Genomic DNA, 27,314 nt, shown 5'->3' on the forward strand with positions numbered 1-27,314 from the left:
GACCGCAGGCGGGCGGGGCGCGGGCTCAGGCGCCGCCGGGTGCCGAGCGCTGGACGTGCGGTTTCCGCGGTGCGGGCGCCTGCGGGGACCCTGCGGACACCTTCGGCGGGCCACGGGCACCGCGCGCCAGAGCCCGAAGGCGCCGTGAGGGGCCGGGCACGGGCGGCCAGGCCTCCCTCGGCGGGAACGACGCCCTGGCCGCCGCTCCGGAGCGGGCTGCGGTGTTTCAGGAGCTTTGTGGCGAACCGAGACCGAGGGGGAGTGTGTGTCAGCCGCGCCCTCGCCCGTGTGCGGACGCTCCTGACCGGGCAGAGAGGGCCAGAGGGTCGGGAGGCTCCTTAACGCTTACATAAGAATGAATGGTGGCGGAGCCTGTCCGGCTAGCCAAATGCAGACCTCGCCGCCGGGCCGGAGCTGGGACAATCGCAGGGGCTCGGTTTGGCTCAACAAGTGCTTCTGGGGTGCGCACGGTGTGCCGGGCATTTTAGAAGTCTCAAGTCCAGAGCTTGGCGATTCTCCCATCTTGCTGGAGTGTGGAAATCTATGCGTTCATGAGTTCCTTTACTGCGAATTGTATTGCTGGCCTACTGTGAGTAGGGTGCTGTGCGGAGGGCGCACTAGCTGGATGCGTAATGCGCCGCGGGGGGCACACGCTGAGGTGGGCAAATGGCTTGGGGAGGCCAGCTAGCATGACTCTGGGTCACGGGAGGGGTGCGCCTGAGAGAGAGCCGGTATGGCTCCAGCAGGTGCCAAGCTGTGGCCTGATTCTAAAAGGGACAGCCAACTGGCCACCGTCAGAGGTCCTAAGGTGTCCTTCCTCTTCTCCATTGCCACCTGCGAGCTTTCCTTGTCCATGCATCTACTCTACACGTATTCTGAGCTCCCTGCAGTGTCGCAGGCACTGTGCTGCGTGCTTGGCTGCAGGATCTCGGCCATTTCTGAACGGAAGGAGTCAACGGTCCGGTTCTGTGCCAGCCTCCTAGCCTTTGGGCTGCTGAGACAACGCCTTTCACTGACCTTGCAACCTGCCCTCGTAGAGGCTCTCCTACATCCAGCTTGCAGACTGATTTCTCGGGAAAGTACCTGTTATCTTTTGATCATGGCCTTCCCTTTCTAATATTGCCTCCCACTGCACCCAAAAGTTCATTTCATCCAAGACCTTTTCACAAGCAAGATGACATCACCATGCTAAGCTGTAGTTCTGGCAGCTTCCACCAATAGGAAATGTAGAAGGTTGAATTGTGTCCCTGAAAACATACCTTCAGGTCCTAATCTCCAGTAGCTCTGAAGGTGACCTTATTTGGAAATAGGGTCTTTATAGAGCTTTGATGAGGTCCTACTTAGTTAAGGTGGATCCTAAATCCAATAACTGATATTAAGAGAAAGGAGGGGGCTAGCATTGTGGGTCAGTGGATTAAGCTGCCGCCTGCTTCACCAGCATCCCGAATGAGCACTGCTTGGAGTCCCGGCTGCTCTACTTCCAATCCAGCTCCCTGCTGATGTGCTCAGGAAATGCAGTGGAAGATGGCTGAACTACCTGGGCCCCGTCACCCATGTGGGAGACCTGGATGGAGTTCCAGGCTTCAGGCTTTTCAGCCTGACCCAGCCCTGGCTCTTGCAGCCATTTGAGCAGTAAACCAACAGGTAGTATATACCCCATAACTCTGCCTTTCAAATAAATAAAATTTTTTTAAAGATTAGAAAGGACAGGCAGATTTGAACATATCCCACAAGAAAGGAGGCAGATGTTGCAGTGACGCAGCTGCATGCCAAGGGCTGCCCAGAGCCATCTGCACCTAGGAGGCGGCGAGGAAGACTCCTTCCAGAGGCTTCAGAGGGAGCATGGCCCTGCTAACACCTTGATTTTGGACTTCCAGCCTCCAGAACTGGGAGATAATAAATCACTATTATTTCACAAGTTACTGCTCAGTTTGTGGTAACTTATGGCACTCTTTTTTAAAAATTTATTTATTTAATTGAAATGCAGAGTTAGAATGAAACAGAAAAAGATCATCTGTCCATCCCCAAATGACCACAATGACCGGAGCTGGGCTGATACTAAGTCAGGGACCAGGAGCTTTTTACGGGTCTCTCATATGGGAGCAGGAGCCCAGGGACTTGTGCCATCTTCCACTGCTTTCCTGGGTTCATTAGCAGGGAGCTGGATTGGAAATGGAGCAGCCAGGACTTGAACAGGTGCTCACATGGAATACTTGCATTGCAAGCAGCAGCTTTACCCACTACGCTACAGTGCCAGCTCCTTATGGCATTCTTAGGTACTAATACAAGACTCTCAGTCTCTGTATTTGTCTATCTCCTTTTCTTCCCCTTCCTCCTCTGCCAGATCATGAAAGACATGAACGTGTAAGAAAATTCCCCTTTACCCTACAGACAGAGGGAACTGAATGAATGTTTGGGTTTTGGAGCCAGCTACTAACACATTCAGAGCATTCTTGGAGGGTAATTAATCTGGCAACATTCTATCCACCCAGAGAACTGTTGCATTCATCCATGTGAGAGGGAAGGGCGGTGGGAACAAAGCCAAAGGTGATGCAAAGGAGCAGGAGGCACAGGTGCAGCACTCGCTGTGGAGTGCTTTGTCCACCAATGGGCTCTGAGGATTGAGGGAGGCAGGGGATCAGGAGTATTTGGAAGGGTGCTGGCCCACAACCCACAGCAGATCAGGCCTTGAGGTGAAAGGGCTGCTGGGTAAAGGCACAGTTTCCTTTGGCACTTCCTTTCCCACTCTTCCAACTTTAAAGGCCTGGCAAGACTCCACAGGGTATGTCTTCTTCCATGCAGTTTCACTCATTTTAGAGCTGGGCGGAGCCTTTTGGGGTTTTCTGGACTCTTCTAAGATAGCCCGCAAATTGTCTGTCCATCCTCTGCTAGGGTATGTCCGGGGACAGAGTACTCAGATTTGAACAGGTGCCAAATTCACTGCTGGACAACTCATTCCAAAGTTCTACACTCACAGAAGGCCTCCACGAAGAACCGAATCTGCAGCCTCTAAATTCTTCCTGGGAGTAAAGTGTTGGCCCCTAGAGCTCTATACTCCGAATCCAGCTCCCCTTCCTGAGAAAACTTCACATGCTTGCTGCAGGCAGCTGTTACATCCTTGGGGAGGCTTCTGTTCCTCTGAATAAGCTGTTCCAGTAACTGCTCTATAATAAATCCCTCCAAAACTTAGAGCTGAAAACAACCACCATCCTGTTGTCTCTCATGGCCTCTGTGGGCCAGGGATAGGGGAGGGACCCCTCCACCCAGGACGGTGCTGGCCCAGTGGGGAGATTGCAATTAGATGGCGGCAGAAGCTGAACAGTGGGGTCAGAGCAGCATCTCTCTAAGTCATCTCACAGTTTCTCTGCTTGGATAGGCTTTGGCTTTTTCCAGCATGGTGGCTGGGTCCCAAGAGTCAGTGTTTTAAGAGCACCAGTGGAAGCTCTGTCATCTTTGATGTCCTAACATACAGTGTCCCATAGTGGCTGTTCTGCCAAGGTCACAAGCCTCCCAGATCCAAGGGGGAAACCACAGCCCCCTTATCTCAATGGAGGAAGTGTCAGTGTTATGTAAAGGTACATCCCAAAGTTTGTGGAAAGTTATATTGGAAATCTATTTTGGTGTACAAAAATTTTGAAATCCATGCATGGGGTGCGCACTGTGATGCAGCAGGTTAAGCTACTGCATGGGATGCAGTCCCACCTCCATTTAGATCTAGCTTCCTGAAAATATATCTGGAAGGCAGCAGATAATGGCTCAAGTACTTAGACCTCTGCCGCCTATATGGGAGACCTGGATGGAGTTCCAGGTCCCTGGCTTCAGCCTGGCCTCACCTACTGTGGGCATTTGGAAAGTAAACCCACAAATGGAAGATCTCTCTTTCTGTCTCTCCTCTTCTCTCTGTCACTTTGCTTTTCAAATAAATTTTTAAAACTTTTAAAATTCCATGCACAGCTTTTTCATGATGCACATTTCTACAAACTTTCTCCTTCACATCCATGTATTTCAAAATTTTTGTGCACTAGAATAAACATCTTTAATTCCATTTTCCCACTGATTTTGTGAAGTCCCCTTGAATTTAAAAAAAAAAACATGTGGGGGTGGGTGATGTGTGTGTTGCACCCTGTTTTGGAAGACAGTCTGCCACCTAATGTGTTTTTTCCTCTGTCTTGGATTCCCTCTCTTGACAGCATGTGACAACAAAGTAAAGCTTGGGAATTAGATCTGCTGTGTTTGAATCTTGCCTCTCTCTACATATAGCCTGAAACACGTTATTTAACCCTCTTAATCATTTGGGTTATGAGTAACTAGTGGGAATTCTGAACTCCCACCATGCATGATATAGAAGATAACTTTTCAAATATATGCCTCTCACACAACATCCCACTTTTTCTGAGAACTGCTGTTCCTTCCTCCTCCAAACCCCAACCCTGGCTCCTCATCCAGTCATGTTCATACCATATGAACCCTCCTGCCTGGTACAGTTATTCCTACCACAAACCTCAGAGTCTATCAGATTCTTCCCATCAGATATCTGGACTCTGGAATCAGAGGTTGGTGATTGAGGGTGTGGTCCTTGCCATCAGACTCTTTGGGTTGAATCCTGAACTTTCTGAGTAAGAAAATCATACAGATTCTCAGCTTTGAGGACTCCATTTCCTTGTTGATAAAATAGAATGAGGTGATGATGATAGTAAATGGACTTACTTGATAGGGCCATTGCAAGGGTAGAATGTGAAATTCTCATCATGGTATTGTGAACAGGAGCTAGTGCCTTCCTGAAGTCAACCTGAGAGCTGTGTGTGACTGTGTTTTTTGTTTTGTTTTGTTTTATATTTTTATTTTATTTTTATTTTTTTGACAGGCAGAGTGGACAGTGAGAGAGAGAGACAGAGAGAAAGGTCTTCCTTTGCCTTTGGTTCACCCTCCAATGGCCGCCGCGGCCGGCATGCTGTGGCCCACGCACCGCGCTGATCCGATGGAAGGAGCCAGGTACTTATCCTGGTCTCCCATGGGGTGCAGGGCCCAAGTACTTGGGCCATCCTCCACTGCACTCCCTGGCCACAGCAGAGAGCTGGCCTGGAAGAGGGGCAACCGGGACAGAATCCGGTGCCCCGACTGGGACTAGAACCCAGTGTGCCGGTGCCGCAAGGTGGAGGATTAGCCTAGTGAGCTGCGGCGCTGGCCTGACTGTGTTTTGTCATAGTCATAGGGAGGCCAAGGGAGCTACTCCAAAAAAAAAAAAAAAAAAAAAAGTCATGACACCATTGAGCAGAGTCACTTAGAGAATGGAGATCTGTTGGAGTTTCTGAAAACCTTCCAGATTTTTTTCTTTAAGACTTTATTTATTTATTGGAGAGGTAGAGTTACAGACAGTGAGAGGGAGAGACAGAGAGAAAGGCCTTCCTTCCCTTGGTTCACTCCCCAAATGGCCACAACGGCTGGACCTGAGCCAATCCAAAGCCAGGAGCCAGGAGCTTCTTCCCGGTTGTCATGTGGGTGCAGGGGATCAAGCACTTAGGCCATTTTCCATGGCTTTCCCAGGCCATAGCAGAGAGCTGGATGGGAAGAGGAGCAGCCAGGACTAGAACCAGCACCTATATGGGATGCTGGCACTGCAGGTGGAGGATTAACCTGTGCCACCATGTCAGCCCCAACCTTCCAGATTTGACTTCTAGGCTCTGTCAAGGCTGGGCTGGGTCTCTGCCCCTAGATTCCACAGGGAGGATAAGCGATGAACAAAGGTGATTATACTTGGTCAGCTTGCAGGGGGTCAATAAATCCCAGAGAACAGTGCTGACATTGCCCTTTCTCCAGTAGTGCCTCCCAGAGAGGAATCTTCAGGCTTAAACTTTAGAGTCGAGTGAGAAATGTGACACAAAATGAAAGGCTACATAGTGCAGGGCGTGATAGCATAGACTTTGGGGTCATGCAGCCTGGGTTCAAGTGCCAGCTCTGCTCCTTGCACTCTGTGAGACTTTGCTCAAGTCACCCACCCTAGTTCAACTTCCATTTCCTGATCTCTAAAAGGATGATGATGAGGGTACTTATCGTGCTGTCTCAGGCATGTAGCACGGGGTCTAGCACACAATCTAAGTGTTAAATAGCACCAGGTGGTGTGTATCATATTATCATCACTGTCACTATCATTTCTTGATCCAGGACATCCTTCAGTGAGCAGAGATTACTCAGCATTATTCAGTAGGTGTGCTCCTACTATATTCCTTAAGTGACAAGGTGTTTCATGGTATGCAATGAAGAATGGTCCTTATGATAATTCCCCAAAGGGTATCCCTCCCTGAGCACACCCTGAGCCCCCTCAAGAAGGGCACATTGCCCACTGGAGGCCACAAACAAAGCCTGTGGCTCTGTTGCAATTGGCTCTTCAGGACAGTTTGCTGTGAAGGAGTGCACTGGGGCTCTTCCCACAGCCCTTTCCTAGAGAGTCCCCAAAGGCTAGAGAGGTAATTTGGGGAACCTCAGCCCCAGACACTGGCAAGCAGAAATTCAAGTGGTTGGTTGTCCACAAGAATTAAGAGATCAGGGATTTTTTAACTGCATGGACTTATGTTTAACTTATTAAAAGGCAGAGTGACAGAGAGAAAGAGAGATCTTCCATCCACTGGTTTACTCCCCAAATGCCTACAAGGGCCATGTCTAGACCAGGCTGAAACCAGGAACCAGGAACTCCGTCCAGGTCTCCCACCTGTGTGTAGGGACACACATCATCCTGCCATCTCCTGTTGCTGTCACAGGCACATTAACAGGGAGCTGGATCTGAAGCAGAGGAGCCAGGACTCCGAAAGCACTCATATCTGGGATGCTGGCATCACAGAGGCAGCTTAACACACTGCACCACAGTGCTGCCCCCAACTGACTCCTTAAAAAGAATCTGGGGGCCAGTGCTGTGGTGTAGCGAGAAAAGCTGCCGACTGCAGTGCTGGCATCCCATATGGGTGCTGGTTCGTGTCCTGGATGCTCCACTTCCGATCCAGCTTTCTGCTATGGTCTGGGAAAGCAGTGAAAGATGGCCCAAGATCCTAGGCCCCTGTACCTTCATGGGAGACCCAAAAGAAGCTCCTGGCTCCTGGCTTCAGATCAGCACAGCTCCAGCTGTTGTGGCCATCTGGGGAGTGAACCAGTGGATGGAAGGTATCTCTCTCGCTCTCGCTCGTGCTCTCTCTCTCTCTGCCTCTCCTCTTTCTGTGTAACTCTGACTTTCAAATAAATAAATAAATAAATCTTTTTTTAAAAAAAGAATCTGGAACTTTCTAATCCATATATGCTTGGTTGTTTTGTGTTTTTTCCCCATCCATGCCTATTCAATTAAACTGATCATCAATAACAAGGTGCGAGGGCTTCTCTCTAGCCATAATAGGAAAGTTCTAAGCCTGGACAGAGGGTTGCCAGTCTGGAAGTCTTTCTGTGGAAAAGAGGCTCAAGGCACTGCAGGACAGCTCCCTTGAGGATGTGAGTCTGTTGCTTAGAGCTCAAGGCCACCGGAATGCTGGTCTAGTCTGAAAAGAGGCCCTGGACTGGGCTGAGCCTGGAGAAGGCTGTTGGGGCTTCCTGAGAGCAGTCTCGCCCACATGTTCTTTTCCACCATCTCTGCAATCTCCAATTAACCCCACCGTAACCAACCAATGCAGCATGTGTGTGCGTCCCTGGGATGTTCCTGTCTGTGCACTTTAGGCATCTCCTTATCTGTCAGGAAGAGCTTGCCAACCTGCTTGACCACGGGAGAAAGTGCACCTGGGAAACCAGCCACCGCCTGACAACAAACATTCCAGGGGCCCCGGAGTCATTCGTTTGCTGGAAGACTAAGTTCCAAATCTGTTCTCGTCAGAAGTAGGCTGCTGGGCGGATGTAAAAACTGCTAATGGCTTAAGTCTGCAGAGGATCAAAGAGTAACCATGGAGCAAACACTTACATAAGAGGCTTTCCATAAATCTAGTTTAACAGCAGCATCAGTCAGCCTAGGCTAAGTTACATCGTGGGGACCGGCAACCTTTTGGCTTTACCAAAACAAAGCTTTGTGCCCACAGGTGTGACTCACCCCTCGCAGGCCAGTTGCGGTTCTGCTCCTATCATCTTCATCCTGAGTCTCAGCTGACAAAACAGCCCCTCGCTGGGACAAAGCTAGTTTTGTCTGTTTCTTCTTTATTATTTTTAAAGATTTATTTAGTTGAAAGGCCGAGTGTCAGAGAGCAATGGAGAGACAGAGAAAGAAAGAAATTTTCTATGCACTGGCTCACTTTCTAAATGGCCACAACAGCCAGGGCTGAGCTAGGTCAAGCCAGGAGCCAGGAACTCCATCCTGGTCTCCTATGAGGGTGGCATGTGGTCCAAGTACTTGGGCCATCATCTACTGCTTTCCCCAGGCACATTAGCAGTAAGCTGGCTCAGAAGCCAAGTAGCCGGGACTCAAGCTAGTACTCCAGTATGGGATGGAGGCGTCACAAGAGGCAGCTTCACCTACTGCACCACAACGCCAGCCACCAATGCTAGCTTTGTAGCAGAAGGAAAGCCAAGGTGGCAGGCGATGCAATGGCTCTTCCAGCTTTGCTGGGAAATGGCACACATCACTTCTCCATTTTCATTGGATGAAGTAAGTCATGTGATCAAGCCACTCATCCTTGGGCCAGGGAGGAATACTTCTCCCTTAAGGAGTGGCTCTAAACCATCTACCACCATAGCACGTATTTCGCAATAGCGAGCAGTGGAGAATGCTTATTAAACATTGCCTACTTATCAGCCACAGTTTTATTATTTAATCCTCACAATAACTTTATGCAACATACACTGTCATCCCTTCATTATAGTGATCATAAAAAAGAAAATTTAATTCGCTGTTGTTCATGTACCGGAAAATGATGACCTTGGTATTCAATTGCAAGTCTTCAGAAGTCACAACTGTCACTTCCACACTGTAACTGCCTCAGATATGTTTTCCAACATAAAACTACTGACTTACATTTTTGGAATATGCATGTCATGGTTCTGCTAAGCATAATAATGGATTTGCTTAACTCATCTATATTTTCCTGGCACATAAAAAATATGAGAAGCAATATAAATAATAGTAAGTTAATGTTATGCTTCACAATTTCACGTCATGCATAGCCACCATGAAATAGTTGCAGGAGATGGGTGTTTGGCACAGCAGTTAAGGTACCACTTGGAGCATCTGCATCCCGTAGCAGAGTGCCTGGTTCAATCCCGGATCCACCTCTGATACCAGCTTCCTGATGATGTGCATCCTGGGAGGCAGCGGATGATGGCTTAAGTACTTGTGTCTCTGCCACTCAAAAGGGAGCTCCAGAAGGAATTCTGGGCTCTGGCTTTGGCCTGGCCCATTTCAGATATTGCAGGCATTTGAAGAGTGGACCAGCAATGGAAGATCTCACTCTGATTCTGTCTCTCTTTCAGATAAAATGAAAATAAATTAATAAACTTTAAATTTATTTCTTTTTAAAAATGTATTCATGTATATGAAAGGGTGATGGAGGGAGAGAGAGAGATCTTCAATCCACTAGTTCACTCCCCAGATGGCTGCAACAGCCAGGTCTGGGCCAGGCTGAAGTCAGGAGCCAGGAAATCGATCCTGGTCTCCCATGGGGTACGGCAGGAGTCCAGGTATCTAGGTCATTCTCTGATGTTTTCTCAGCTGGCAAGCAGAGCAACCAACACTTGAAACTACACTCCAATATGGGATGCTGATATTACAAGCAGCAGTTTAATCTGCTGCAACATTGGACCCTAATTAAGAAAAAAAAAATTTTTTTAAGTTGTAGGACTGGCATTGTGGCATTCCATATGGGCCCTGGTTTACATCCCAGCTGCTCCACTTCTGATCCAGCTCCCGGCTAATGGCCTGGGAAAGCAGCAGAAGATGGCCCAAATGTTTGGACTCCTGCACCCACGTGGGAGATCAGGATGAAGCTCCTGGTTCCTGGTTTTGGCCTGGTCCTGTCCTGGCTGTTGCGGTCATCTGGGGAGTGTACCAGTGGATAGAAGCTCTCTCTATCTCTCCCTCTCTCTCTGTAACTCTGACTTTCAAAATAAATCCTAAAAAAGAAAAAAGTTGCAAAATACTATTGTGAGCAAAAGAGAAAAGAATCCTTGGGGCCAGCATTTTGGTGCAGCTGTTAAGCTGCCACCTGCAATGCTGGCATCCCATATTAGCACCTGTTCAAGTCCTGGTTGCTCTGCTTCTGATCCAGCTCCCTGTTAATGTGCCTGGCCCACGTGCTTGGACCCCTACCACCCATATGGGAGACCCAGTTGAAGTTCCAGGCTTCTGACTTCAGCCTGGCCCAGCCCCAGTTGTTGTGGCCCTTGGGTAGTGAACCAGATTATGGAAGATTTATTTATCTGTACCCCACCCCACCCCCTGCCATCTCTCTGGCTTTCAAATAAATAAACATTTTTTTAAAAAAAAAGAATCTTTCCAGCAGCAATATCTAGGATACATAGGGCATTATTGGCAAGGGCTACTGGGCTCACAATGAGGTACCAGGAAAAGCAGATTTTGATACCAGAATCTGTCTCCATAACACTTACCTGCTATGTTTACTTCGGATATTGAAGCCTCCAATCTCTTGTAGTAAAGTGGATCCAAACATCCCTATTCCACAGGATTGTTGTGAAGATTAAATGAGATAACATATGTTTAAAACTCGGTTTGGTGACTGACACAGACATAACAGACATTCAACAAATGATAATTATCGTTACTATAGTTGGTATTGAGGAAAGGGAAGAATTTCCACGTGGACAGCTGTGAAAGAACAGTCTACGTGGTGGGGCAGGAGGGAACAAATAGTGGAGGCTGGAAAGCAATGCAGCACCCAGGCAGTGTTCTATCCTGGAACAGCCAAGCTTGGGAGAAATCAGACACTGAGAAGGTTCTAGTAATGGACTGGCCAAGCTGGAACTGAGATGTGGGCAGAGCAGAGACTATGGTGACCAGAAGGCTTGGGACATGCCCCTGGGTGGAGTCTCTGTCTAGGTCGGTGGAGCCCTGTGAGAAGGACCATGGGCTGATCAGAAAAAGACCTGCAAACACCAGCAATGTGCAGCCCCCTAAGCCAGCCTCACAAGCACAAGAGACCCAGTCAAGGGCTCCTAAACCCAGCTGACCATCCTTTGGAGCCTGCTAGCCCAACGGTTCCCTGATTATCCCACAGACAGAGAATTGGGCTGAGCCGATTCTGAAATAGTCCATTCGTGCTCTGATGATGGGGAATAACTTGAGCAAGCTACCAAATCCCACTAGCCCCAGGCCACTACATGAAGGGAAAAGAAACAATAACCTTTGTTCTTGAAGATGTGTTCACGGAATGACATGGGAGCAGCCAAAACCAAAACAGAGGGAGAAGCAGGAAGAAGTCCCAAATATAACACAGGCATCCCCCGAGAGGTTCATCCAGATGTGGAGACCGTGGTTGCAGACTGTGTGGATGAGAGCTCAGTGACCTGCTTCCAAGGTGTGCAGAGGACCCACTGAGCTTCAGCTCTCACTCTGTACACATGGCTGATAGAATCTGGAAAACCCCCTCTGCCCATCTACTAGCAAATCCTTCCATTTACAAATGTTTGTGAGCAGTAGCACACCGGATGCTGTGAGAGCCGATTCAGAAACACACACGGACTCTGCCCACAAGGCCACCAGAGCAAAGGAGGAGCAGCCAGACACAATGTCAAGTGGACACATGTTCACCTTTGATGGGAAGCAACACCTCTTATCCTGAGACTTCACACGGTGAGGTCATTCTAGCTGGATCATATAACCCAAGGGCGTAGTCATAACTGAAGGCTTATGCCCTTGGATCTACTTCTCCCCATTTCCCCACTCTCAGCTGCTGGCAACCACTATTCCACTCTCATTTTTTTTTTTTTTTTTTTTGACAGGCAGAGTGGACAGTGAGAGAGAGAGACAGAGAGAAAGGTCTTCCTTTGCCATTGGTTCACCCTCCAATGGCCGCCGCAGCCGGCGCACCGCGGCCGGCGCGCTGCAGCCGGCGCACCCCGCTGATCCGATGGCAGGAGCCAGGTACTTATCCTGGTCTCCCAAGAGGTGCAAGGCCCAAGAACTTGGGCCATCCTCCACTGCCTTCCCAGGCCACAGCAGAGAGCTGGCCTGGAAGAGGGGCAACCAAGACAGAATCCGGTGCCCCCACCGGGACTAGAACCTGGGGTGCTGGCGCCGCAAGGTGGAGGATTAGCCTGGTGAGCCGCGGCGCCGGCCCTACTATTCCACTCTCTACTTCTATGAGTTCAACATTTTTTTAGGTTCCATATATAAGTGAGGTCATGTGGTAATTGTCTTTCTCTGTTTGACTCTTCCCTTAGCATAATGACCTCTGGATTCATCCACATTGTCACAAATGACAGGATTTCTCTCTCTCTCTCTTTTTTTTTAAGACATTTTGTTTGAAAGAAAGAGGTAAAGACAGACAGAGACAGAGAGACAGAGAGAGAGAGAAAGAGACAGAGATAGAAGTCTTCCATCTGCTGGTTTATTCCCCAAATGGCTGCATTGGCCAGAGCTGAGCCAATCTGAAGCCAGGAGCCAGGAGCTTCTTCTGGGTTTCCCATGTGGGTGCAGGGGCCCAAGAACTTGGGCCATCCTCTGCTGCTTTCCTAGGCACATTAGCAGGGAGCTGGATCAGAAGTGGAGCAGCTAGGACTCAAACTGGTACCCATATGGGATCATGGCACTGCAGGCTGGGACTTTAACCCACTGCACCACAGTCAGCCCCTGGGTTTCTTTCTTTTTATGGCTGAATAGTATCCTATTGTCTATATATATTATGGTTTCTTTATCCACTATCATCCATCAATGGATAATTAAATTGTTTCTCTATCTTGGCTATTGTGGATAGTGCTGCAATGAATGTGGAGTAAAGGTATCTCTTCCACAATTGATTTTTTTAATCCATCTTATTTGAAAGGCAGAGAGGGAGAGACACTCTGCAACTGGCCACAAAGGCCAGGGTTTGGGCTGGCTGAAGTTAGGAGCCAGGAGCTTCTTCTGGGTCTCTCAAGTGTGTGCTTTCCCAGGCACAATAGAAGGGAGCTGGATCAGAAGTGGAGCAGCTGGGACACGAACTGGTGCCCACATGGGATGTCAGCATTGCGAGTGGCAGCTTTACTTGCTCTGCCACAATGCCAGCCCAGTGCGCTCCTTTAAAGGATGATGGTTCACCTACTTGGACCTTGACAGATCCTTGCCTGCACCAACAGTTGCTAGAAAGCCTTGAAGGAGAGAGGAAAGAAGTAACCTGGAAACCTTTCTCCAGGGAAAGCTGCTTCATGTGAGATGACTTCCACATGAAGCACTTGCTGATGGATGACTTATTTCCTGGGTCACTGGCTCAGCTTTTCAGATAGCATGGCAGGTATAGCTTTATCATTTTAAAAAGCATTTCCTAAAGACCTTGCTGAAATTCTGAAATGAGTGGAGGAAATATGGCTCTAAAAATGACTGCTCCCTTTTGAACAAGGAAACCCCACATTGTTGTGGAGGGAGCGTTGCTCTGTAGTGGCAGCAGGCAGAAGTCTTTCCAAAAATAGATTTTAAGGCAGCATTTGTGAGGCTACTGGGAACTCATTGGTTATGTGAATGGTTTTTCAAAAAGACTGAAGCAAAGTTCAAGCATCTATTGACCTTAAAATAGCTTTAGCTACATAGCTATATGTGTATCCTCCACACACTATGAAATCATTATTATAAAAGGTCAAAATATCTTTATATATTTAAAGAAAAGAGAGGGGAGTGACAGCAAATTTTCCTGTTAGAGCTTTTAGTTTAAAACATAATTAAATGCACTATGTGGAATGTTGAATTCTGATTCAAATAAACCAACTCTAAGCAGATATTTTGGAGTCAATCAGAGAAATTTAAAATATGGATCCAATTGGAAATGATAATGAATTACTGTTGATTTTGTGAAATATGATAATAGTATTTGGGTTGTGTAATTAAATGTCATTTTAAAAAGATTTATTTATTGCTTATCTGAAAGGTAGACTTGCAGAGAGGGAAAGGGAGGGGAGGGAGAGAGAGAGAGAGAGAGAGCGAGATCGTCCATCCTCTGTTTCACTCATGAAATGGCCAAAACAGGCTGAAGCCAGGAGCTTTTTCCAGTCTCCTACATGAGTGCAGGGACCCAAGCACTTGGGCCATCTTTCGCTGCCCTTCCAGGCTTTTTGTTATCAAGGAGCTGGATTGGAAGTGGAGCAGCAGGAACTTGAACCAGTACCCATATGGGATGCTGGCACAGCACCTGCCCTTAAATGTCATTTTTCAAAAGATGTCTGCTGAAGTAGTTAAGGCAAATATGATAACTGGGATTTGCTTTACAGACAGACCTTAGCAGATAAATATGATAGATAATACAAAAGTGGCAAAATGTCAGTTATTGATGTATTGATTGTAATTTGAGGGCTTGTTATCACATTCTCTTGATTTTTAAATGCTTAAAAGCATTTCATAAGATGTTTTGAAAGTAAAAATAAGGGGCCAGCACTGTGGCATAGTTGGTAAAGCTGCTGCCTGCACTGCCAGAATCCCGAATGGGCGCTGGTTCAAGTCCGATTGCTCCATTTTTGATCCAGCTCCCTACTAATGCTCCTGGGAGAGCAGCAGCAGGTGGCCCAAGTTCTTGGGCCCCTATACCCATATGAGAGATACAGATGAAGGTCCTGGCTCCTGGCTTCCGCAGATGGAAGATCTCTCTCTCTCTCTCTCTCTGCCTTAGCCTTGTCCTCTCTGTGGCTCTGACTTTCAAAGAAATAAATCTTTAAAAAGTAAAACACAAATAAAAAAAGTAAAACACAAATAAAAGTGTAAAAAAGAGATTTGAATACTACAAATAGGTAATTCCAAAAGACACAGATGTATTTTTAAAATTATTTATTTATTTGTCCATTTTTTGCTTATTTGAAAGTCAGAGGGAGGGGGAAGAGATGAATCTCCCATTTGCTGTTTCAATTTCCAAATGCCTGCCACAGCTGGGACTGGGTCATGCTGAAGCCTGGACCTGGGCTCTCAATTCAGATCTCCCACATGAGTGGTTAGGAATCTAAGTACTTGAGCCATCATCTGCTGCCCCCCAAAGTATGCATAAACAGGAAGCTAGAATCAGAAGTGGAGTTGGAACTTGTACCCAGGCACATCTTAACTGCTTTGCCAAACACCTGCCCTGAAACAGATGCACTTTGAAAATGAAAATAGTACTCATGAACCTGAAGTAGGTGGTTGATAAGCCTAGTGAAAATTGTTTTTCTGCAAAATTTGTCAATAATTCATGATCAGATACAAAATATTGGTATTTAACACATAAGCATGACTATGATGAAGAGATTAGAGGATTCAAATAATGTAAAATATGTTTCATTTAAATTAATACTCAAATGAACTTTTAGATTAAGGAAATTAAAAAGTCAGAGTTTGTTTCTTAGTATTATGTTGATTATTTGTAACAGAAAAAGTTCTTATCCATGTCAGTAAACTGTGATTCTAGTATCCTTACTGTTGTTTTCAAAAAATATATTTTAAAATTTTTAGATTCTTTACATTAGTGAATAATTCCTACAAATTGGGATTTTTTTATTTTTTTTTTATTTTTGACAGGCAGGGTGGACATAGAGAAAGAGAGACAGAGAGAAAGGTCTTCCTTTTCCATTGGTTCACCCTCCAATGGCCGCTGCGGCTGGCACATCGTGCTGATCCGAAGCCAGGAGCCAGGTGCTTCTCCTGGTCTCCCATGGGGTGCAGGGCCCAAGCACTTGGGCCATCCTCCACTGCACTCCCGGGCCATAGCAGAGGGCTGGCCTGGAAGAGGGGCAACCGGGACAGAATCCGGCACCCCAACCGGGACTAGAACCTGGTGTGCCGGCGCTGCAAGGTGGAGGATTAGCCTAGTGAGCCACGGCGCCGGCCACAAATTGGGATTTAAATTTTGTTTTGTTTGTGTCTAACACAGTAACAAGCAAATCTGGTACAGAGCTGTGTGTTATTGCATAGATTGGATGTGTCTTGAGTCACATTGACTCCAAGGAGACAAGGGTGTTGCTGGAGGAAGAATGCTTTCATTTTTTTTTTTTTTAAAGCATATATTTATTTATTTGAAAGTCAGAAGTAGAGAGAGAGGAAGAGAGAGACAGACAGAAATCTTCCATCAGCTGGTTCACTCCTCAACTGCCCAAAATGACTGGGGCTGTACCATGCTGAGGCCGGGAGCCTAGAATTCCAACTGGGTCTCCCAGGTGGGTGTAGGGGCCTAGGCCCTTGGGCCATCTTCTGTTTCTTTCCCAGACGCATTAGCAGGGAGCTGGATCAGAAGTGGAACAGCCAGGATTCGAACCACAACACCACATGCTTTCTCATGACTGGCTCCACATGGGCAGTAGGCACTCCGCATAGATTTAATTGCAATGCAGCCTTATTCCGCTGCTGGACTATGGCCACATCTAGAACGCTTTCTTTTGAAAAAAAAAAATATTATTTAAAAATTTTTCAAAATAAATTTGAAAAAGTTTAAATCTATTTTTATTTACTTGAAAGAAAGACAAAGAGAGAGATGGAGACGGGCAAATAGAATGTTATTCACTGATTCACTCTCCAAATACCCACACAATAGCTGGGTCTGTGCCAGGCCAAAACCAGGATCCCAGAACTCAATCCGGGTCGGCCGTGTGGGTGGCAGGGACCCAAGTACTTGGGCCATCACTGCTGCCTGCAGGGTGCACAGTAGCAGAGAGCTGGATGGAGAGCAGATATGGGACTTGGGCCCAGGGCCTCCAATCCGGGATGTGAGTAACCCCAGTGACATCTTCACTGCTGCACCTCATGCTCACCCTTCTATTTTATTTTGAAATGAAAAGATGAGTTTATTTTTTTGCAAAAAGTCTTTTGAAATGCATGCAGTTTTTTTTTAATGAAAGGCAAACATTTATACTGAAGAATGTATACATGAAAGTCTAGAGTTCTTTTCTTCATGCATTACTTTTCTTTTTTCTTTTTTAAAGAAACATTTATTTATTTATTTATTTGAAAGAGTTAGAGAGAGGCAAAGGCAGAGAAAGAGAGAGAGAGAGAGGTCTTCCAGCCTCTGTTCACTCCCCAACTGGCCGCAACAGCTGGAGCTGCGCCAATTTGAAGCCAGGAGCCAGGAGCTTCTTCCAGGTCTCACGCGGGTGCAGGGGCCCAAGCACTTGGGCCATCTTCTACTGCTTCCCCAGGCCACAGCAGAGAGCTGGATCGGAAGTGGAGCAGCCAGGATTCCAACAGGCACCCATATGGGATGCCGACACTGTAGACAGCGGCTTTACCTGCTATGCCACAGCACCAGCCCCATGTACTACTTTTCTAATAAGGTTCTGAGGGTCTTTTTAAGACTTTACAAGGGTGGGTGAGGTTTTTTTTTTTTTTTTTTTTTTCAGACAGACAGAGTGGACAGTTAGAGAGAGACAGACAGAGAGAAAGGTCTTCCTTTTCCGTTGGTTCACCCCCCAATGGCCGCTGCAGCCAGCACACTGTGGCCGGCGCACAGTGCTGATCCGAAGCCAGGAGCCAGGTACTTCTCCTGGTCTCCCATGGGGTACAGGGCCCAAGCACTTGGGCCATCCTCCACTGCACTCCCTGGCCACAGCAGAAAGCTGGCCTGGAAGAGGGGCAACTGGGACAGAATCCGGTGCCCCAACCGGGACTAGAACCTGGTGTGCCGGCGCCACAGGCGGAGGATTAGCCTAGTGAGCCATGGTGTCAGCCCAAGGGTGAGCTTTTCTTGACATGGACCATTTACTGTGTGGTGGGCAGTGTTTTCATAGAAACTATGTACACTAAACTAAATATATTCTTATAATTTACAAGAAAATTAAAGCAATTATATATAAACAGAGAAGACATTGTTAAACTTTACTGTAAAACATTTTATATTTATAAATAATACAACCGTGAGGCTTTTAAGAGTTTAATTACTTGATTTGAATAGAGGGATTGAATAAAATAAAAAATCATCAAGACAGACCTGGCTTTAAGACTTTTGTATTATTACTTTCATGCCATCTCTAATTAATTGATGGACATAGTGACCACTGGAGAAGCCTGGCTATCCACCAGCACAAATGAAGGAATGATGTTTATTTCCAAGGCAGTATAGGCCCGAGTGGCAGAACCTAGGTTAATATAGAATTTATTTTCGTGCTCAAATGCATCAAATTTGTGTGTGTGTGTCCCACAATAAGAATGTCTGCATCAAATGGCCTCTGCAACAAGTCTAGGTCATCCACGTCTCTCATGGAATAACTTGATGTCCATGGATCCCACCAGTCCTGAACTGTGCAGTAGTTACAGCTTTCTGTTCTGGGTAATTCAGATTCTCATCAGAGTCTCCTCCTATAATATGAATATCACCAACCAGAGTCTTGAGATAGTCATAACTTTCTTTGCTGTGAAGTTCCCAGTGCAGGAGCCAGTATTATGGCATAGTAGGTTAAGCGACCACCTGCAGCGCTGGTATCCCGCATGAGCATTGGTTTGATTCTTGGCTGCTCCACTTCGATCCAGCTCCTTGCTAATGTACCTGGGAAATCAGCAGAAGATGGCCCAAATCCATGGCCTCTAAACCCATATGGGAGACCTGCTTCCTGGCTCCTGGCTTAAGCCTCACCTAGTTCTGGCCATTGCAGCCATTTGGTGAGTGAACCAGTGGATGGAAGATTCTCTCTCTCTCTCTGCTTTTCAAATGAATAAAATGAATCCTAAAAAAAGTTTCCAGTGTGAGAACATACTGAATCTTTCCCAGCATGAGGAGTTTTTTGAATTTTGCTGGCAAACTGTTGCACCAGGTGGAATGTGCTGATCTGATACCAGCACCAGCATCCGGTCCCCAGCTCTGCTCAGCCACCACAACCACCACAGCCTTCTTCCTCAGGCTCCTAGTTTTCTTCATACTGTACATGATCCATGAGCTTTTTGAAGTCACCTCCTTCCCTTCATTTTTGACATTTAACTCTTCAATCCTTCCTGAATTTTTGTAGTGTAAAGTATGAGGTAAGAATTCAGATTTTTTTAACTTTTATTTAGTAAATATAAATTTCCAAAGTACAGCTTATGGATTACAATGGCTTTTTCCCACCATAACTTCCCTCCCACCCGCAGCCTTCCCATCTCCTGCCCCCTCTCCCATTCCATTCACATCAAGATTCATTTTCAATTATCTTTATATACGGAAGATCAATTTAGTATATATTAAGACTTCATCAGTTTGCACCCACACAGAACATAAAGTGTAAAATACTGTTTGAGTACTAGTTATAGCATTAATTCACATTGGACAACACTTTAAGGATGGAGATCCTACATGAGGAGTAAGAGCACAGTGACTCCTGTTGTTTACTTAACAAACTGACACTCTTGTTTATGGCGTCAGTAATCTCCATAGGCTCTTGTCATGATTTGCCAAGGCTATGGAATAGATTTTTTTTTCCAGATGTTTACCAGTTGTTCCAACACAATTCATTAAATAATCTTTCTCCTTTTACTTAGAAATGCCATCTTTATTGTGTGGTAAATTTCCATTTGTATTTGAATCTTTTATTTTTAATGTTTTGTATGATTCTACTCATTGGCCTCAACCATGGACTTTGGCTTGTATTTTTATTAGTCTGGTGTTTGTAAAAAATAAATAAGCAGATATGCAAGACTCTGGCATAAACTAAGCCTAACTCCAACCAGAGCAAGGTAGTCAATAGGTGAATTGTTCTTTGGGGGAAATATTGTAAAATCATACATCTGCTAAAATCCAGCTGTCTTCATTTGTCGAAGCTAAAGTCCAAATCATTACTATTGTCAGCCTTAATGTTTCTTGGCTTTTCTCTAGAAAAACAGCTATCTGGGATCAGTTTTGGTTGCTTTTGTGGGTCGAATTGTCATGTTGGTTGACCATGATCACATTTAGAGTAACTGTTCCTTCCATTTCTCTGTCACCTTCTTAGTTGCCCCCTAAGCAGGGTTCTGGCTTTGCTTTTGTTATTTATCCACACCTACATATACTCAATTTATATCCTAACCATAAACAGCCGTCTTCTTAGTGGTAATGGCATTTTGATTTGCAGGCAGATTTGAAAGCCACAAGACTAGGTCTCTTCAGTCTCCAACTTTGGGGAGTGTAATTGACCAGGGACTCCAGCCTCTATATTGTGAAATCTATGGAAGGTTTGTGCAAAGGTGATATCTTCCAAGGGTTACTGTTCCCACCTGATGACCAAAAACAGGCCTGTTCTGGAAGACAGGGAATGCCCCCTTAGAGCTGTCTTTGGCTTCTGGACTACCCAATGGTCTTGCTGAGCTTACTTTGTCTATCCATGTATTTACTTATTTTATGTGAAAGGCAGAGAGACAGAGAGAGATCTTCCATCCGCTGGTTCACTCCAATGCCCCCAGTAGTCAAGACTGGGCCAAGCTGAAGCCAGGAGCCAGGAAATCAATGTTGATCTCCCACATCAAGGGCAGGTTTCCAACCTGCTGCCTGCCGAGTTTGTACTGGCAGGAAGCTGGAATGGAGAGGGAAGAAGCTGAGACTTGAACCCAGGCACTCTGACATGGGACGCAGGCATCCCAAGCAGCAACTTGACCTCTGCGCCAGACACAGGTCGGTGAGCCTGTTTTTGACTCCAGGGTTGTTGGGGCACCTCTGCCCATTCTGTCACCCCCTGCCTTTGACTGAGGGTCAGATTTGTGTGGTTGGCTGATGGTCCTCCCAGTCACCTGATGTCCCCATTTTTTCCCATATAGACATTTTTTTTGACAGGCAGAGTGGACAGTGAGAGAGAGAGAGACAGAGAGAAAGGTCTTCCTTTTGCCGTTGGTTCACCCTCCAATGGCCGCCGCGGCCGGCGCGCTGCGGCCAGCACACCGCACTAATCCGAAGGCAGGAACAAGGTGCTTCTCCTGGTCTCCCATTCGGGTGCAGGGCCCAAGCACTTGGGCCATCCTCCACTGCACTCCCGGGCCACAGCAGAGAGCTGGCCTGGAAGAGGGGCAACCGGGACACCCTGACCGGGACTAGAACCTGGTGTGTCAGCGCCGCAAGGTGGAGGATTAGCCTATTGAGCTGCGGCACCGGCCTAGACATTTCAACTAATAAAATCCTTACATACTTAATACAGATTTGACATGTAGCTCATGGAGGACCTGGACTAACCCAAGGCTTCCGTTTTACAGCCGTTAAGTGCATTTGTTGGTAGTTCCCCTCCAAATCCATCATCACAGCAGTTGCATGCTGTATCCTAGGCTCTTGGCCCCCTTCTTCACTCCCTGGTTGTGTGTTTGGGCTAGCTCTTTTTTTCAGTTGGTACAGCATTCTGCCCCTTGGCCACAGAGAAGCAGGCATAAACCACTAAGTCTGCCTAGTGCTTAAGGTAGGACCTTGAGACTTCAGTGGTCACAAAGCAGGAATGAATGGGATATTCATCTTACAAATAATTGGTGCCTGACTAATCATACAAAGAGGTAATTTCAACCTGAGCTTCACAGGGAGCGTGCCCACAGATCCGAGCTCTGCCCTCAGGCCAAGATCGCACTTTCGTCTGTAGATGAAGAAGGATGAACACATCATCCTGATGAATGATGAGTGGGCACACCCTAGAATTCAGCGAAATATCCACCCCTTCTGTCTTGGCTCCAAAAGTTGAGTGTTCCCAATGCTAGGATTTAGTTGCAAGCATTCTTCCTCTTCCCGTCCTCAGGGGTTCTGATTCTCTGAAGAAACCAAGTGTGACGTGAGGGCTAAAGCTCCACTATTCACCCTTTCTCAGGATCCCAGGACAATGTCATTAGTTTCTCAAGCGTGTGATGCTTTATGAGAGAGCTGTGGACTTCCAGTCTGCCAAACCCTTTCACGTTGCAGCGTGTAGGATGAACAATCATTTTGGAATGCCTCTGAGATGACTTCTGCAGGTGAGTCTTTGTGCTGAGTGTCTTTGGGGCTAGATCAGTCATGTCCATTGCCCTGCATGAGGTGTTTGTGTGAAAAAGAATTTTGAAGTGGCTTATTTAACAGTTCTGATTAATGTTGAGTATTTGGATCTAATGTGTCAGTTATAGACATGAATCTATATTAAAAATGAACAAAGGAGGATACATATGAACAATATATGGGTGGAGTTGAACTGAAAAAGAATTTTGCAATTTCTAATTTTTTTAGGGAGAGCGCGAATCTACCTCACTAATTTTTTTTTAATTTTTGACAGGCAGAGTGGACAGTGAGAGAGAGAGAGACAGAGAGAAAGGTCTTCCTTTTTGCTGTTGGTTCACCCTCCAGTGGCCGCTTCGGCCAGCGCACTGCGGCTGGCGCATCACACTGATCTGAAGCCAGGAGCCAGGTGCCTCCTCCTGGTCTCCCATGGGGTGCAGGGCCCAAGCACTTGGGCCATCCTCCACTGCACTCCCAGGCCACAGCAGAGAGCTGGCCTGGATGAGGGGCAACCGGGACAGAATCCGGCGCCCCGACCGGGACTAGAACCCGGTGTGCCGGCGCCGCAAGGTGGAGGATTAGCCTAGTGAGCCGCAGCGCTGGCCCCGTGTGACAGTTTAATGCATTGTCCTACAATGTCTGCCCCAGGATGCTGAGTTTTAAATGTCACTATATACAGCCTTAAAAATGTATTTGTCTTGTGATCAATATCAGGAGTAGTATTAGTGAATCAAAGAATATAAATACTTTAGTTACTTGTGATAGGTACGCAGCTGATCCTCCAAAAAAATACACATTTATAAGTCATTCATAAGACAAAGAATGTAAGACATGTGTTATGGATAGAGCAAGACTGGTCTCCCCAAAATGTATGCAGCTGTTTACATTCTGAGGTCTTTTTTTAAAGATTTTATTTACTTGAAAGTCAGAGTTACAGAAAGGCAGAGGCGGAGAGAGAGAGAGAGAGAGAGAGAGAGAGAGAGAGGTCTTCCATCTGCTGCTTCATTTTCCAAATGGCTGCAACAGCCAGAGCTGCATCGATCCGAAGCCAGGAGCCAAGAGCTTCCTCTGGGTCTCCCATGCAGGTACAGGGCCCAGGGACTTGAGCCATCTTCCACTGCTTTCCCAGCCCATAGTAGAGAGCTGGATCAGAAGTGGAGCAGCTGGGTCTCAAACCAGCACCCATATGGGATGCCGACACTGCAGGCACTGGTTTTACCCAGCTACACCACAGTGCCGGCCCCTGTGAGGATCTTAATGTTTATGGTTGGTGGATTTAGGGTGGAGGCTTGATGCAACTGTGGCAGGTAGGAGGTGGGGCCATCAGAAAGTCTTAGGTCATTGGGGCATATCCTCGAACTTTGGTTCTCGTGAGATAGTTGATTATCTGAGTTCAAGTTCAGCCTTGAACTCAGAGAGAGAGGTTTTCTCTCTGCTTCCTGGATCACCATTGATTGTGCCTCCTCATCTGCCATGAGCAGCCTCTACAGATGCGGGGCTGCTGGGTCGCTCAGTCCTGGAGAGTAATCTCTGAAGTGTAAGCTGAAATAAACCCTTCTTTCCCAAAGGAGTTCCTTTCAGGTGTTTTTGTTAAAGTAATAAAAGCTGACTAATACAGACATATATTTTATTTTATTTATTTATTTTTTTGACAGACAGAGTGGATAGTGAGAGAGACAGAGATAAAGGTCTTCCTTTTTGCTGTTGGTTCACCCTCCAATGGCCGCCATGGATGGCGCGCTGCGGCTGGCGCACCATGCTAATCCCAAGGCAGGAGCCAGGTGCTTCTCCTGGTCTCCCATGGGGTGCAGGGCCCAAGCACTTGGGCCATCCTCCACTGCCTTCCCAGGCCACAGCAGAGAGCTGGCCTGGAAGAGGAGCAACCGGGACAGAATCCGGCGCCCTGACCGGGACTAGAACCCATTGTGCTGGCACCGCTAGATGGAGGATTAGCCTAGTGAGCCGCTGTACCGGCCATAGACATATATTTTAAAAAATGACTAATCATGTGTTGTTACCCTATACAAAGGAGATTATAATAAAGTGCCACTGAGTAGTTCAAGTTAGCAACAACACGTAGAACAGGTGAAAGGCTTAGAGAAGCCTCTGGCTTAACTGAGGAGGCTTTTAGGATAAGGACATCCTGTGTAAGGTATTAAGCTATCTTGGCATTCTCTTCATGAAGTGGATTGGGGTTACATTGGAACTGACAGAAGGTTATAATAGTAGTAGCGGAGAAACTCATTACAGGGGAGTCAATGAAGTGTAAAAGGATGGACTTTGAATCCAGACAGGTGTGGGCTGGAATCTCAGATCCCCTCCTTAAGCTATGTGGCTTGGGGCAATGACACATGAAGACTTCTAGTAAGGATGAGAGATGGTGCACTCGAAGGCTGTAGTCGTTATTATCATTGTCATCATCATCACCATCATCGTCAACGCCTGACACTGTTGGTGGCAGAAGATAGCAAACTCTAAAGGCTGTCAAAATTTTGATAACAAGACGCACACAAAGGGCTATGGAAGAAGAGGTAAATAAGAGAATAAAGAGATGGAAGAAGAGGAGACAGTGAGGTGGAGGAAGAGACGAGGAGGCAGGAGAGAAAAGGGAAAGGAGAGGCCATAGTAAGGAGTGGGATGGAAGATAAGGCATCTCAGTAGGTGCCAGAGCTTGCTGCTTGTGACAGAGTAGCACTGTGAACCCTGCAGGCGGGGTTGTGAACACCGTGAGCATCTGAGTCCCGGGGCAGCGCAGTATCCGTAGCTGACGCAGGTAGAATGAGCTTGACCACTGTAACAGGGGTTTTTGACAAGTGTAAGGCCTGCTTGCCCGGTGGCCCATGTGATTTCAGAGCAGGATCTCAGACAGGGTCACTCTCCAGAAAGGGTGGTGGTGGCCGGGTGATTCTTGCCAGATTTCAGAAATCAGGCGAGGGGACTGGAATTCACGCACGCTCCATTCTCAAGAGGAAACTGAAATATTCGTGAGGAGATTAGGGCAAAAGATCCAGGTTTATAGGCCACATAACAAAGGTAGGGATTAGGAGGACACGGAAGGTCTCAAGCAAAAGAATACCCACCCATCAGCCCATACAAGACACAGGTCCAATATTGAAAAGTAATTTAAGATATCATCTGCTAGTTGATTCATTCATTTTTTTTCAACAGCTATTGCTTGAAAGTCAGACTCAGCATTTGATCCTAGGGATGCAAAAGTGAGAAAGTCATGATCTGATGTTTGAGGAGCTCTCTGGTGTGCGAGGCAGATGTGCAAATACACATCACTAGGGAACAGGAATCCAGAGGTGCTAGTGTGAGCTTCGCTGTGGAGAGGAAGCCTGAGTTGAGTCAGCAAAAAATCAGTAGAGGAAAATTGCAACTCTCAGACACTGCTACTGGTGGGGGAAACTTAAAATGATGCATCCCCTGTACAAAATGGGCAGTTTCTTAAAAAGTTAGAGTTGTCAGATGACCCAGCAGTTCCACTCTTAGGTATACTCCCAAGAGAATTGAAAAAGCGTATGCCTCACCAAAACTTGTACATGGATGTTCATAATAGCACTATTTATACTACCCAAAAGGTAGGAATAGCGCAAATGTCTATCAGCTAATGAATGGCAAAAAAAAAAAAAAAAATCCATCCCATAGAACATTATTCAGCCATAAGGAAGAATGAAGTACTGATGCAACATGACTCTTGGAAATATTACACTAAGTTACGGAGGTCAGACATAAAAGGCCACATAGAATATGATTCCACTTATACACAATTTCTAGAAAATGGTTGTGTGATTGCCAGGGATTGGGGGAAGGAATGAAAGGGAGTGATTAGTTAAAGTGTATGGGGCAGCCGGCACTGTAGCATAGTAGATAAAGCTACCAACTGCAGTGTTGGCATCCCAAATGAGCACCAGTTTGAGTCCTGGCTGCTCCACTTCCGATCCAGCTCTCTGCTATGGCTTGGAAAGCAGTGGAAGATGGCCCAAGTCCTTGGACCCCTGCACCTGTGTGGAAGACCTGGAAGAAGCTCCTGACTCCTGGCTTCAGATAGCCTCAGCTCCAGCCGTTGCGGCCATTTGGGGAGTAAACCAGCAGATGGAGGACATCTCTCTCTCTCTTCCCCCCCGCCCCACCTCTACCTCTCTGTAATTCTGTCTTTCAAATAAATAAATAAATCTTTAAAAAAAGATAAAGTGTATGGGGTTTCCTTCTGGGGTAATGAAAATGTTTTGGAACTGGAGAGAGGTTATACAACATTGTGAATGTACCAGATGCCACCAAATTATATACTTTTAAAATGATTCATTTTTATGTTATGTGAATCTTAGCTATATTTAAAAAAATGAGTAGAGATTCACTTGGTGGACTGGGTGAAAGCAGCCATTCCCCCACGGAGTTCATGCCATATGGCCAGGCCCTTAGGCACAAGGGAAGATGCATCATTTGGAACCACTAAGTTCCTCTGTGACTGGAATACACAGGTGAGCAGCAAGAGATGAGGCTGGAAATTTAGATGGAGGCCCAAAATGTAAGGGGGTGTAGGCAATGGGCACTTTCTGGGTTAAGGTTGGGGGAGACTGAGACTGAAGGTGAAGACACTCTGTCCCAGGTCAGGGTGACCAAAACGTCCACCTATCCTTGCTCATGGAACGTTAGCAATGGAAGAGACATGCTCCACCTAGTCTCTTCCAAAGAGGAGTCAGGAATCACTGGTCTTGAATGATCCTCTGGGGCTGAGGGGTTTTGTGACCCAGTAGCTCACTCACTGCTCTATCCCCAGCATGTAGAACAGGGCTGGCCACTCAATAAATCCTTGTTAAATAAATGGAACACATTTGGGAAAAGCTGCATACTTTAGTTCCCTCTTGGAGAGCAACTATGCACTTCAACAAAATTGAATCCTTGAAGCAACCAAACAAATCGGTTTTCACTGTCATTTGTCCAGCGTTTCCCGGCTACACATGTCTGTATACCTTTTCTTCTTAAACACCAATGCACAGCCTTCAGATTTAATGCCACGCAGAATTGTCTGGGGAATGAAAATCTGACCCATCCATCTTCCTTACTCCGCTGGTGGGTCTCAGACAGCCAGAGAGGGAATCCTAAACTAGACCCAGATGCAGGGAAATTCAGAAGCATCCAAATTGCAGGACACTCAACCCCGAGAAAAACAAGGTCTGAAATTATAATACACACTCTGAGGGGCAAATGGTCCCTGGTTTTGGATGGGAGCGGAGATGTACAGCAGCCTGATTCCCTCGGCAACATAATCCGAGCTGGGCCTGGCGGAGGAGCAGCTCTTTCCACTGGGATGCCCTCTGCTTGTTT

General features: G+C 46.7%; 1 long non-coding RNA gene across 1 annotated transcript; it reads left to right on the forward strand.

The window, feature by feature from the left end:
* Positions 1–382: 382 nt before the first annotated feature.
* LOC149126775 (uncharacterized) lies at positions 383–26,173 on the forward strand. Its single transcript, XR_016234741.1, has 3 exons — positions 383–589; positions 21,829–21,970; positions 25,933–26,173. It is a non-coding gene; the product is annotated as an uncharacterized LOC149126775 (long non-coding RNA).
* Positions 26,174–27,314: the final 1,141 nt, after the last annotated feature.

Source organism: Oryctolagus cuniculus, chromosome 5, assembly GCF_051225735.1.
Source record: "Oryctolagus cuniculus isolate XC-2025 breed Fujian yellow rabbit chromosome 5, ASM5122573v1, whole genome shotgun sequence".
NCBI classification, from domain to species: Eukaryota; Metazoa; Chordata; class Mammalia; order Lagomorpha; family Leporidae; genus Oryctolagus; species Oryctolagus cuniculus.